Below are 12,046 nucleotides of genomic sequence, written 5' to 3'. Positions count from 1 at the left end.
CTTAAAAAACTCCCACCTGCACCACAGCACACATACTGGACTTGAGGCTTGCATCCCTATATAGTATTGGGGTAACACGAAACTCTTGTCACGATCTTGTCATCTCTTGTGAAGACCGCTGTGCTGAAGATGCGGTTCCACCAAATCTCCCCTCCGCTTTCCACACTACTCCATGTATTCATGACTCTGCCCATCCAAGCTGTTTCACTGCACAGGCAATAAAATCCTCCCCATTACGTTTTTTTCCTACAGCAGCTTGAGGGGAGAACCACCCATTAACAGAACAGCTACTGGAAAAATCAGAGACCATCAGGGACTTACATATAACTGTTCTCTGAACTGATTAGATCTCAGACTGACAGTTGAAGTCACACATAGATCCCAAACAAGCTTCTCATACATGCAAAAATTTAATCTACAAAACCACTGGTCCCAACCACTACTATGAGTTGATGGATCAGCTGCTAAGAGGTGAAGCAGGTCTCAGATTCACACAGAATGCTTACACAAGGATTTCCAAAACCCATTCAAAAATCCCTGCAAACACCACGTTACATATTTTTAGCCCAACTTAAAAATAGCACGCATCATTACTGTGCATATATTTAAACTCTCGGTACATGCAGGCATTTCTGGACTGCAGTAATTGGAGCAGAACTCCCTCCACCTCGCATTTGTGCTGCAATGAGCATCTTCACAGTGCTGAGATCCCCCCTCATAGACATAGGGTAATAATGTATTTTCCCCCCCACACACACACTTACAGCATTTGAAAAAGAATCTTTAACTCCCACATACCCAAGACAGGACTAGACTCAAAGTGCTCTTTTCTGGCTCTAGCTCAAGGCAACAGGACTAGACAGAAAGCACTGCAGGGGAGGTAGGAACTGAAATCCCAGCCGAACGGGTGGGGGGAGTGCAACTTGAAAGAGATGTCAGCAACATCAAATCATTGTGTGTTTTAGCCTCTCCCCCATACAGCAACACCACTGTTGCTCACTTAAGTTGACGGAAGAGCATCAACTCCTATTTTCTGCCTGCGGGCAGCAAACGTGTCTGCTGGTAGCCTGCGAGCAAGGTGAATTTCTGGCTCGTTTCAAGCTGCTAAAACAAAGAGAAGCTACTTAAATAATGCATGGCTTGTGACAACCAGCAAAATGAAGAGCTAAAAATTCAGCCCTTGAAAAAAATACCAAAACACAACAGAAGGCAAATAAACCAGCCCGACTTACTGTCAAGCATTTCATTGAAACGTTTCAAAGGGTTCACGATTTGCTGGGGGCTGCTCCTTGTAACAGTCACTTAGCAAAAGCTGGGAGAATTTAACAGCAGTTGATCGTGTTAAGCAGCATCATCCCAACCGAAAATTAGAAATCCCCTGATCATTAGCTTGACAAGAACCGCTGGGCACAAACAAGTCCTGTTTGCTACGCACAAGGCAGCTACCACCGCTGCATCACACCTCGCAAAGGAATAAAGCCAGAGGTTAAAATGCAGACCTGCAGCAGGGCTTCTGCCGAGCAGGTTTACACGGGGGCCTGCCTACAGCTCAGGCAACGGTGGGAAACCACGCCAAAACCAAAGCACTGGCGCCAACCCAAGAACCTTACCCTGGCCTCCTGAAGACAGGAGTGTGTGGGCAGTGGCTCACAGGCAAGACCACCTGGTTTCCAGCAGCGGCTTGGTTTGCTAAGAAAACAGTACAGCCAGCTACAGATACCGCACAAAAGCTCCTCTTAGGAGCACAGAACAAGGGTAGACTTACAGCAACTGCATCCATGTAGTTCTGCCACCAATTTTTGGACCTGTAGCATGTGCTAAAGAGGAACAACATACCAGAAGATAAACAGAATTAGCTTATGAGTTTTAAAACACTCCCTAAGTGTTTCACAAGGCATTAGCAGCTGGCTTGGTTTACCAAATGATTTTAAGACAGACACGTCTGTCTTCAGAAGATGACAGGATTCCTGAGATCTGAGAAAAATCAAGGAACAGAAGCTGAAGTGAACAATTTGGTCTCCAATAAGAGCCGGGTAACATAGTTCTACTGCAGAAGGCCAGAGAACTGATTTCATCACACCAAAACATAAGACAATATAACATTAGAAACATTTTGTGGCAAGTAAATCAGAACTCAACGTTTACCTCTCCATACATACATGACAGCCCACACACACATTGTTCAGAAAGCATCTCAGAAGAGTGGCCACTATTTCTGCAGCCACACCAACATCATAACTGGCCTCAGAAGCAGCGCTCCAGGCTAGAACATTATTAAGATGGACAAGAGGGACAGGGACTCTTCAAGTTTCTCTGACAGCAATCACAACTTCTGGTTATCTCACAGAAGTTCCCTGTTCCTCACCCTCTCTTACCCAAGAAGAAAAGCTACACTGTGAAACGCACTGAAGCGAGAGATGCCCTTTCCACCAAGACGTATCATTGATGCGAGCTCTCCTGATAACTGCCGAGTGCTTAGCGATCACCGCATGGATGAAAAGCAAACTATGAGCTCACTGACACAGGGCTCTCTGGCTTTAGTAAAACGCTGCTTGTGGCTAGAACAAGGACCATGTGTTGTAGCTTTGTGCAGAGCTCTGCTGTGCATTTTTACAGTCAATGGCATTACCAAAAACATATCAGAAGATATTTTGAAAAGAGAGGCTCTGCGTTAACAGGGTACGAGCTACATCTATGTGGCACTGCTCCAGTCTAATGAAAATTGCCTAGTCAGAAGCAATTAAGAGCGGATTTTCAGGGATCACTTGGGATCAAATCCCTAACTAAACTTTCCCTATTTTGCAAGTCAACTCAGGATTTACAGGAAACATCTCAACTGTCTGTACATCAGAAGACTTCCAATCAACCTCACTCGCAGTTCATCATTCCATTAAGGTGACAGTATCTCTTAATCATAATTTCTTCATATACCCAATCTCCATTTTTATTGCATCTATTAACACAAAGTACAAGAGGAAAGAAACCTGTCCAGTTTTATCCTATTCACCTAACTTAACATTTGGCCACCTACAATAATCCCAGTTTCCCTAGCAAAACCAATCTCTGCTCTGTGAGCTCTTCTCTAAAATGTAAGACTATTTTGAAACAGATGTACTTGTTTTCCAAAAATGGGCAACTGCTAATTCAACTCAACTGAAAGTTTCTGATGCCTTCAAGCTATTCCCTGATGACTGGCATCAAGGTCAGCTGCTGGACATTTCAGTGCCTTCCCACGATCCCCATCAGTCCTTCTGCTAAATAACAGGGCTCCATATCGTCACATCTCTCTGACCAGCATGGGACAGTTAACTTTGATGTATACAAAAAAGCATATTCTGCACAAGAGATGGGGAGCTTTGGATCAGTATCTGCCTCCCCTATTAAATGGAGTCCTAAAAAAAAAAAGTTAAATTTACAAAGTCTGGTTAGAAAGGAGTTAATGCCATTGCCTTGAGCAGCTCATTTTAAGAGCAAAGTGCAAATTCAAGGCTTTGAGGGAGGAAGAGGCATCTCTGCAGTTAGCTCCTGTAAAGGGTACTACTCTGCCTGCCTCAGGCTTCTGGCATGTGCAACATCATACCATATAATCCTCAAAAGCCAAAACCTCCCTCCCACAACACTAACACAGGTGCCAGCTTGGCATTTCGTGTTCAAACAACAATTCAGACGCCAGCAGCTCAGCACTTAACTACGACAGCACACACACACACAAAACACCAACCTCTTTGGGCTCACAGCCTATCTCCCAAACCATCATTTTAAAGAACTGTTTTGTTCTGATTTTGTGGTATAAGGGTGGGGACGAACGGAAGAGCATGCGAAACCATGCGATTTGCAGCTTTGCCGCTTCCAGAGCAAGTTTTACTTCCAGTTTTCTTGCCCTGAACTCACGTATATCCCAAGAGAAGGGGGCAGAGGCTCCTTTCTCTGAGCAGCACTGTTATTAAACCCACTGATGTCTGAAAAAGCCAGACTCCATGGATTACCAGGTGCTGCACATAACCGCCACGGCTCTACGTAACATGAATTGCAACTGCCCTCTCTTCCCCATCAACCCAGCAGCCACACAGAAAAGGACAAATGCCCTACGTGCCCCAGGACATATGTGAGAGCACTCCTCCTGTTACTTCATAGAGCTCTCCGGGAGAAAGGACACAGCATTTCCTCTCCAAAGCCTTAGTAGTTTTTTTCCTTTTTTCTTTCCTTTTTTAAGGGATCCTGAATGTCACCTTTAAAAGGTATAACAGAACAAAGAAAACCAAGTGCAACCTTTTAAGTGGTTATTTAACAAGTTGGATGCACGTCTTCAGGAAGCTTCAGGTTACAATCTTAGCAGCGTTTTTCACTGGAGAGGAAACAGAGAAATAAAGGACTTTAAGAGTAACCCTAGGACAGGCTACAGCACTGACATCCACACAGATGAGCAACCAGAAGCCTGCTTCACTTGCAGCCCTGTTTGCAGGGGGCACTGGGAGCAAGGAGGAGACAGGCTGCACACAACCAGCAAACTGCTATTAAAAGCAGCAGCAAGGGTCTAACTAGACCTAAGCCAAGAGGGCTAGAAAGCACAAAGAGTCAGTTTTAGTTGCAGTAACAGCCAAAAGACTTTAAAGATCACCAAGGATTGATAGGTTGCAATGGCATCCTAGATGTTAAGCTGCTGCCCAGCAGACCAGCTCTGAAAATAACCATCTAAACTCGGGAAGTTGTGTTCCAGAAAAAAGCATAACGCACCCCCAGGAGCAAATGTGAAAAGGAAGGGGGTATTTTTTTTTTTTATATTTATTTTGTTTTAAAAGTGACCTGAACCTGTCACAAGAAACTTTGCTTTCAAGGCAGGCTGCAGTCTACAAAGCACACCTCACCTCATTTCACAAAGCTGCTGACAATATAAAAGCTAAGACTTGACCTTGAGGTGGCACAGAAGGAAAAATATCCTGACTTGTTGCAGTAGCCCACCTTAGCAAAAAGGAAGGTTTCTGTGTCAATCTGCACAGTACTTTCAGAGGTATCAACTTAAAAGCTTGCTACCAACCAGTCTAGGTGTCAAATATCCCAGAATCAGGGACTTCCAAAAAGAATTACTTCACAGGTCACATATTTTGGTTATTACAGCCGTACCCTTTTTTTGAGCTATGTTAAGCATCTGCACTTGCCATAATTTCAAAGGTCAGTAGCAGCCAGAAGCTGTGGCCTCATGTTAAGAAGGGTTTCACTGCAATACCTGCTTAAGATGATCATGTTTCCACACCACAGCTTGTCGCCTCCTCTCGCGCTGAGCTCCACCAGCATTTGTTACAGCTTTGAAAAGAAATGCCCTGGAAAACTTTTTTGTAGGATTCAGATGAGATACCTTTTCTTCTCACACATGGCAAAGTGGGAGAACAGAACTAAGATATTAAAATAAACTGCTAGAAGGGGAAAGATCTTAAACTGCCTTACATACTGAGAATAAAATACCAATAGAAACCTTGTAAGACATGCACGACACCTGAGCAAGTCCACGCTCTGCACCTATTTCTGCTGGAAAGAGTAAAAAAACCTGCCTGTTGTATCCAACATCTGCTACACAAGAAGGACTGCCACCAACCCACCTGAAGAACGGTAACTACGTCCTTACTGCTCAAGCACCACAGATGACCAGTTGTTACAAGGTTTTCAAGCCAGCCAGCAACTGCTTTTGTAAAACTGGGTTTAGTTTTGTTTGCAGCCACACGTTAGCCTTACAGCCAACCAATTCTGGGCCAGCAAGCAAACTCTCACTAGCAAAAACTGAGGGCAGCCTTCCAGGCTCACGACAATTGTCCAGGCTGACTTCATCCATGCCACGTGGCAGTGGCCATTGCAGGGTTTAAGCAGAATATGCTAAAATAGCAGAAAAGCAAAGAGGTTGTACTTGAGGAAAGCATACCACTGCATCAGAATTGAAAGCAGTGAAATCGGATCATGGCCAGATTTAGAGATGCTCCACATCCAACATTATTCTTTTCTGAGCCTATTAAAGTTCACAAATGAATGAGTTATCAGTTGGCCAGCTAAAAATCAAAGAAAGAAGCACTACACATTAATTCTCCAGGTCAACAGTCACGCAGATTTAGGAGACCGCAAGGTACCTAACAATTTCATCCCAAGGACAATAAATATTTTGCCTATGGAAGACTATCAGAACAACTACAGGCCACAGCTAAGAGGTTACACAGGCTGCAGTCAGACCATTTTCTAAGGACACGACTGTTTCCAGGCTGCAGATTTACGTGCCTACCCCTTAGTCATCACAGTCAAGTGTCCAACACTGTTTAAGCCTTCACATAGCAGAATATAAATTCTTTTCCTGGGTGTTGCAACAGTACAACATCAAACAGATTATTTAACCATCTGGGACAGAGGGTCAGTAAAAGCAGCCACAAACTGCTAAACAAACACAAAAACATTAAGCTGAGGAGCACTCTTCAGACAGTGTGTTTAAGTGTGAGGTGCGTTCCAGCCCTTGCAAGCTGGTCTGTGCTAGTCGTGGCTGATCCAAGGGCACCTCCCAGTTTATACACAATGAAGCCTGCTCCACTACAATAGGATTCCGGTTTAACAATATAGAGAGGACATGAACTATTTATGCTAGCCAAGTTACTGCTAATGGGTCTTGCCCGTCTTGTTCATCTGTAGCTGGAAATTTTAGCAGCAGGGGAGGTACGAAACGCCCTACGCTGCTGGTTTCCTGCAAGGGAGAAAAAGCTTCTTTTCCTGCCTCCCCATTATGCTGCTGCTGTCATCTTCCTCAAATTGCATTACAGCATAATACGGCGAGAGGAGGAAAGTCTTCTAGGCAGCATCGCTGCTCTGCTGCAGGCAGCTGTCAACATCGCTGCCCGTTTCGCTCTGCTATCCCACGGTAACACGTTTAGCCAACAACATTTTGTACTTGCCACGGGGATGTGGGCAAGCGCTCCTTCCGCTACTGGCCTGCAGGTACCTTCAAGCAAAAATGATCTGCAAGAAGCATCAGGGAGAGGTTTCCCTCCCCTCCTCCATCTAATATAAAAATGCATCACATCTTTGGGATGGTGTTTGGAAGTAGAAGCGTAAATCTGTTCCTAACTCTGGTTTTGCAAAGGCTGCAAAAACCCAACTGCTGTCTTCCTTTTTCCAATTGAAAAACAGCAGTAAGAGCGTCACCAGCTTGGTAAGAGCATGTCAGTATTGACAAAGCAGTACAGGAGCCTTGTGTGAGAAGTGCTTTAGACAAAATATATTACTTGAGGCCATTTTCCATCCTTATATTCTCCAAGCAAAGATTCTAGCTAGTACAAATCCTCATCACCTTATACTACGGAGCAATATCACATGATGCCTCTACAGATCTTGTCCAAGTGTTTATCTAAATAATGCAAACAGTAGCTTGGCCTCCTTACAGAGGTAAGCAGACCGAGTGCGAGCAATCCAGCACTTGTCCGCAGAAGCCAACTGAAAACATTTCAGGTCACCCTGACACCTACATACACTCCCAGATTTATTTCAGCTCATCAACTTTGCTCCTCGTTACGAGTGAGGACGACAGCCTCCAAAAGTCACCCCATGACCAGCCAGGCACCATCGGCATCAGCAAAGCAGTCAGGCTCCCTCAAAGCCAGCGAGGAAGTCATGCTTCATTTAAATTTTCCCCAACCTGGGTCAGAAACACTATGAGAAGGCATCGTGACTTGGGGTAGCGGTTGCCCCATGTTGAAATCTTTGCCCAAAGCCCAATGCTTTTTCCATGGGGAAGGAACCACAGCAACGCTGGTAATTAGGAGAAGGGCATCATTCAGCAGAAACATGATTTCTAGTCCCAGAAATTAAGCTTTCTCAAGGATCATTATGAATTTAAAATCACCACAAGCTCTTAAGCACCGACCCAGAGGAAAAACATCACTCCTGAGATATTCCAAAATAAACCTCAAATTCTATAAAAGTGACATGAAGGCTGCTGAGAACAAGATTATCCCAGCTCAGTAAAACACTCCTTGTTATCTCACATCTCGGTGCTTTGGCAAGAATAACTTATTCAAGCCACCGGGACACTGCTAAGTGGCCTTTTTCTTTTTTTCCTGTTCTCCCTGCCTATCCCTCCCCTATTTCCCCAGACCTTCCCGACCCAGTAACCTGCTTAAAACAAAACTACTCTACTTCTCGCCAGACTAATGCTGATCAGCACATTATTTAGCTTTAGCTCCATTTCACGACCACATCAGTACCCAGATAACCTTATCTCCTGGGCTCCTACTGGAAGATAGCTAGTGTCCAACTCAGTGGCATGTTTCATGCCTTCCACTGCTCACTGTATTAAAAAAAGGCACCTACTCCACCAGGAACAGATCCTACTGAGAGCAACTGAAGTTACACGTAGCAGCTTGAAAACCCCACCCATCGACCGAGGCAGGCAATACACAACACTATTATTTTAGTGCACACACAGACTTCGGAGACTACTAGCGCCTCTCCTTTAAGTAGTTAAGATGTCTGAACTCAATAATTTAAATGGAGACTTAAAATATCTCCAGACCAAATCCACGTGCAAAAAACCCCAAGCTTCTGACGGGACGAATTAGTGGCGCAGTTCTGACTGTCCTGAAAAAAATGCAGCCGGTGGCAAGTCCCGACGCCCATCGCTGCGCCAAGCTGCCAGCATTATGACACAGTAAACCACTCACAATGACTTTAAAAAGAAATAAATACAAATAAGACACCCATTCCAAATTAATGAATGGGAGCTTCTTCCAGCAGGCACTAAAACACACCCAAAGGGCTCCACATCTCTCGCACTTGGGTTTGTGCGACAATTCAGGCTTGCTAATCAGCTCCTGGCCCCCAAGATACGCTTCCTGCCTCTCTCCAGCTACACCAAAGTTGCCCGAGTTGTGTGCTCGCTCCACCTATTTTTGCCACAGGACTTTTTAAGCGATTTGTGTTCAATTTGAAAGCACAGCCACACTGCCAGCGGTCGTAGCTCGCCGGCGGCAGTAACGCCCACTGCATTCTCAGGCAGACAAAGCACTGGTCTACCCAGGAATTTGGACTTCCAAGGCAGCTTCTGAAACACAAGCCCAGGAACAGGCTGCCAGCACCCTGCTGGAAACCTGAATGTACCTTATCATCAGTAAAGCCCGCCCCAACTGCTCTTCCAGGAACTGTTATTCATGCCCTGACTTACACAGTTGCCCGAGAAGTATGCCTGCAGCCAGGCTGACAGGAAAACATCCTAGGAAGGAAAGAAAAAGAGATGGAAGAAGGCTTGTTACCAAAATGCAGCACTACCAAGTGGGCTGAATGCCTCTTCTTCTTCAGGAAGTGGGTCTGAGTCCTTTCCCAAGTCTTGGTATTTCAGGCACAAACTCCTGTCAAGATGACTGTTTATTAACATCTAGTCACACCATGCAGACACCCAGCACATGAAATCTATTAAGATGTTTACAATATCAAAAGGCCTGATGTAAGGCAGTGGAATTTTTGCACAGCATTCGTCCTAGAAATGAAAAGCTCAGATTAAAGCCGTAAATCCCACCGTTCCATAATTAAAAGCTGTCCCGAGAATTCTACTAGTCCTAAAGATAATGTGTTCTGCCATACAGTTTGGGCTGCACGCTCCTATGGCCCAGTACCTGTACAGGGACATACCAGAACCTGCTCAAGATGTGGGTATGCAGAGTGATGGGTCTCAAATATCCCCCCTCACTTTCCAAAGAGGTCACTGGAGGGAAAAAGCTCTTATGCCATCCTCTCTGGAAAGGGGAGGAGCCTGCTCTATAACTGAGCATGCAAAGCTCAGCCTATCAGCCTGATGGAGGACACCTGCCTTCTCCTCCATCACTACCACTAGAAACCTGCAACAGCTCCAAAGTATGTTGCTTGAATAGCAGAAGTTGTAAGAAAGAGCAGCCAACCACCACAGAGACCAAATAGAGATGCAGGGGTGCGCTTGTAGGTCTTAGCACTAAGGCTGCCCATGCCTTTCAACCACCAAGGCAATTAGCTACTGCTTTTAGGATTGCTGCCTGAAATACAGCTAGATGAGTCTGCTGTTCTGTGTGGCTGTCAGTAAGCTGGAAAAGAAACACAAGAAAAGATGCTGTGAAAAGCACACAGACAGCTGAGTTATAGTCCCTCAGCATTACACCTCAATAATGGAAGTAAAAGTGCACAGCAGCAACATCAGCTTTTTTTTAAAGCATCAGAGGTCTCAAACCAGTGACTGAACCGTAACACTTCATGTAAGAAAATGAACTTCGCTTGATGAGCAGTAAGAAGCTGAAAAGGAATATCGACAACTAAACTTATTTATAGGGAAACTATGTTTCTGGTATTTTTCCATGAGACTCTAAGGTAAGGTATTAGAAGACATTTGAAGACACCACTTCAGGTCATAAAGCAAAGGTGAGATGAAAAGAAAAACTTCCTGGGCCAGACTTGCAGGTGCAAGCGGCCGTTATCTGCCCATCGGCCATGCCAGGGTTCCAGCGAGCACAGCTGCAAAGCCAGCAGATCCACGAGACGACAGCGACTTTTTAAGCTGACCTACATTTCGCCCATCCCAAACCAGTGTGCGGGAGCGCTGCCCGGGTGAGCTCACGCTCCTCTCTTCACACGCACGCTGGAGTTAGCTACAGCTCTTCAGCCTCACAATACTTCGGTGAAACCCTGACCTTCCTCCACCCATTTGGGGGAATGAGTGCAGCTTCAGAGGCAGAAACACCCATCAGGCACCTCCGTTAGATAAATGCTGTGTACATTAGTGCTTCCAGCATTTGCTCTCTCCCACCAAGCTGAGCTAGCACTCAAATCAATAGAGAGAGGGGGGAAGAGAAGGAGGAGGAGGAGAAGGAGTCTCTCTTGCACAGATCCCTCAACTCCGAGGGCAGCTGTGCTTTGGGTCTTTTTTGCAGCAGCTCCCACAGCAGATGCCTGAAATGTCAAGATGTCCCAAAGGCACCAAGTGTTTCCACAACAAGACGGGGGTCATAAGAGAAGAACAAGCTTATCTCTGCCTTTCGCCACCAGCTTCGGAGCCGACGCTATTTTTCTTCCCCAGTATAAACACACAGCCCAGGGTACCTGAAACGAGCCGGTGAAGAGTCCACGGAGAGCAGCACCAGAAAATTGTACCTGGGTACCCCCCAACCTCTTCACCTCCATACCAGGGGGCACACATGGGACTTCAGCAGGAACTCAGAGCCGGGAGGGAGGTGAGGGCCTCACCGGGACCAGCCACTCACCCCGGGGGGAGGAGGGAGCGGGGCCGGCCCCGGGGAGGGGGAGAAAGGACCGGGGCGGGGAAACCCGGCCCTGAGGGGAAGGGGGGGAAAAGGGACCGGCCCTGAGGGGAAGGGGGAGGGGGGGAAGGACCCCAGCCGAGAGCAGCGACCGACCCCCCCACCAAGGGAGCCGGCGAGGCCCGAGGGACGAAGCGGGGAGCCCCGGCATGAACCCCGCGCCCGGGGCCAGCCCTTCCCCCGTCGCCCGGTTACCGCCGCTCTCCCCCGCCCCGCCCAGGACGCACAGACCACACCAAGCCCGCCGCGGAGGGGGAGAAAGGCCCCCAGACAGCACTCACCGGGCCCGGCCACCCCCGCGCCACCCCTCCGGCCCCGCTTCATTTAACCGCCGCTGCCCGGCTGCTTCCGGCCTGCCCGCGCCACGTGACCGCACCGCCCCGCACCATAGAGAGGAGCGGCGGGGAGCGGAGAGCGGCGAGGGAGAGACGGGCGGCCCGAGCGGTCCCGTCTCGACAAACCTACCATAGAGGCGGGGAGGGGCGGTCCTCCAGGCGGCCCCGCCCCGCCCCCTTCCGGGCGTTCTGTGTGCTGGGGGCGGGCCGAGGGCTGCACGTGTTTCCTAGGGGGGGGGGTGTCCGTGTTTGCTATGGGGGGAGGGGGGCACGTCCCCTGCAGGGTGCAGCACCCCTGTGGGGGTGTTCTGTCATGGGGGGGACGGCAGGTCCTCCACGGGGTGCAGGTGCTCTGTGGGGGTGCTCGGCCATGGTGGAGGGCATAGGTCCCCCATGGGGTGCAGTTGCTCC

General features: G+C 47.5%; 1 protein-coding gene across 2 annotated transcripts in view; it reads right to left on the bottom strand.

Annotated features, from left to right (window-relative positions):
- RNF216 (ring finger protein 216) overlaps positions 1-11,717 on the bottom strand; it is an 81,287-nt gene extending 69,570 nt beyond the window's left edge. Inside the window, exon 1 of one of the 2 annotated variants that reach the window (XM_074885829.1) lies at positions 11,582-11,717. The gene's annotated coding sequence lies outside the window, so the exon portion shown is untranslated. Of the gene's footprint in view, positions 1-11,082; positions 11,141-11,581 lie in introns of those variants that run through there. The other variant, XM_074885830.1, reaches the window with a different exon arrangement.
- Positions 11,718-12,046: the final 329 nt, after the last annotated feature.

The sequence above is a fragment of the Strix uralensis genome, chromosome 16 (assembly GCF_047716275.1).
Source record: "Strix uralensis isolate ZFMK-TIS-50842 chromosome 16, bStrUra1, whole genome shotgun sequence".
Taxonomy (NCBI): domain Eukaryota; kingdom Metazoa; phylum Chordata; class Aves; order Strigiformes; family Strigidae; genus Strix; species Strix uralensis.
Note: the sequence above shows the minus strand (reverse complement) of the source record. Positions and strands in the feature narration are given on the sequence as shown.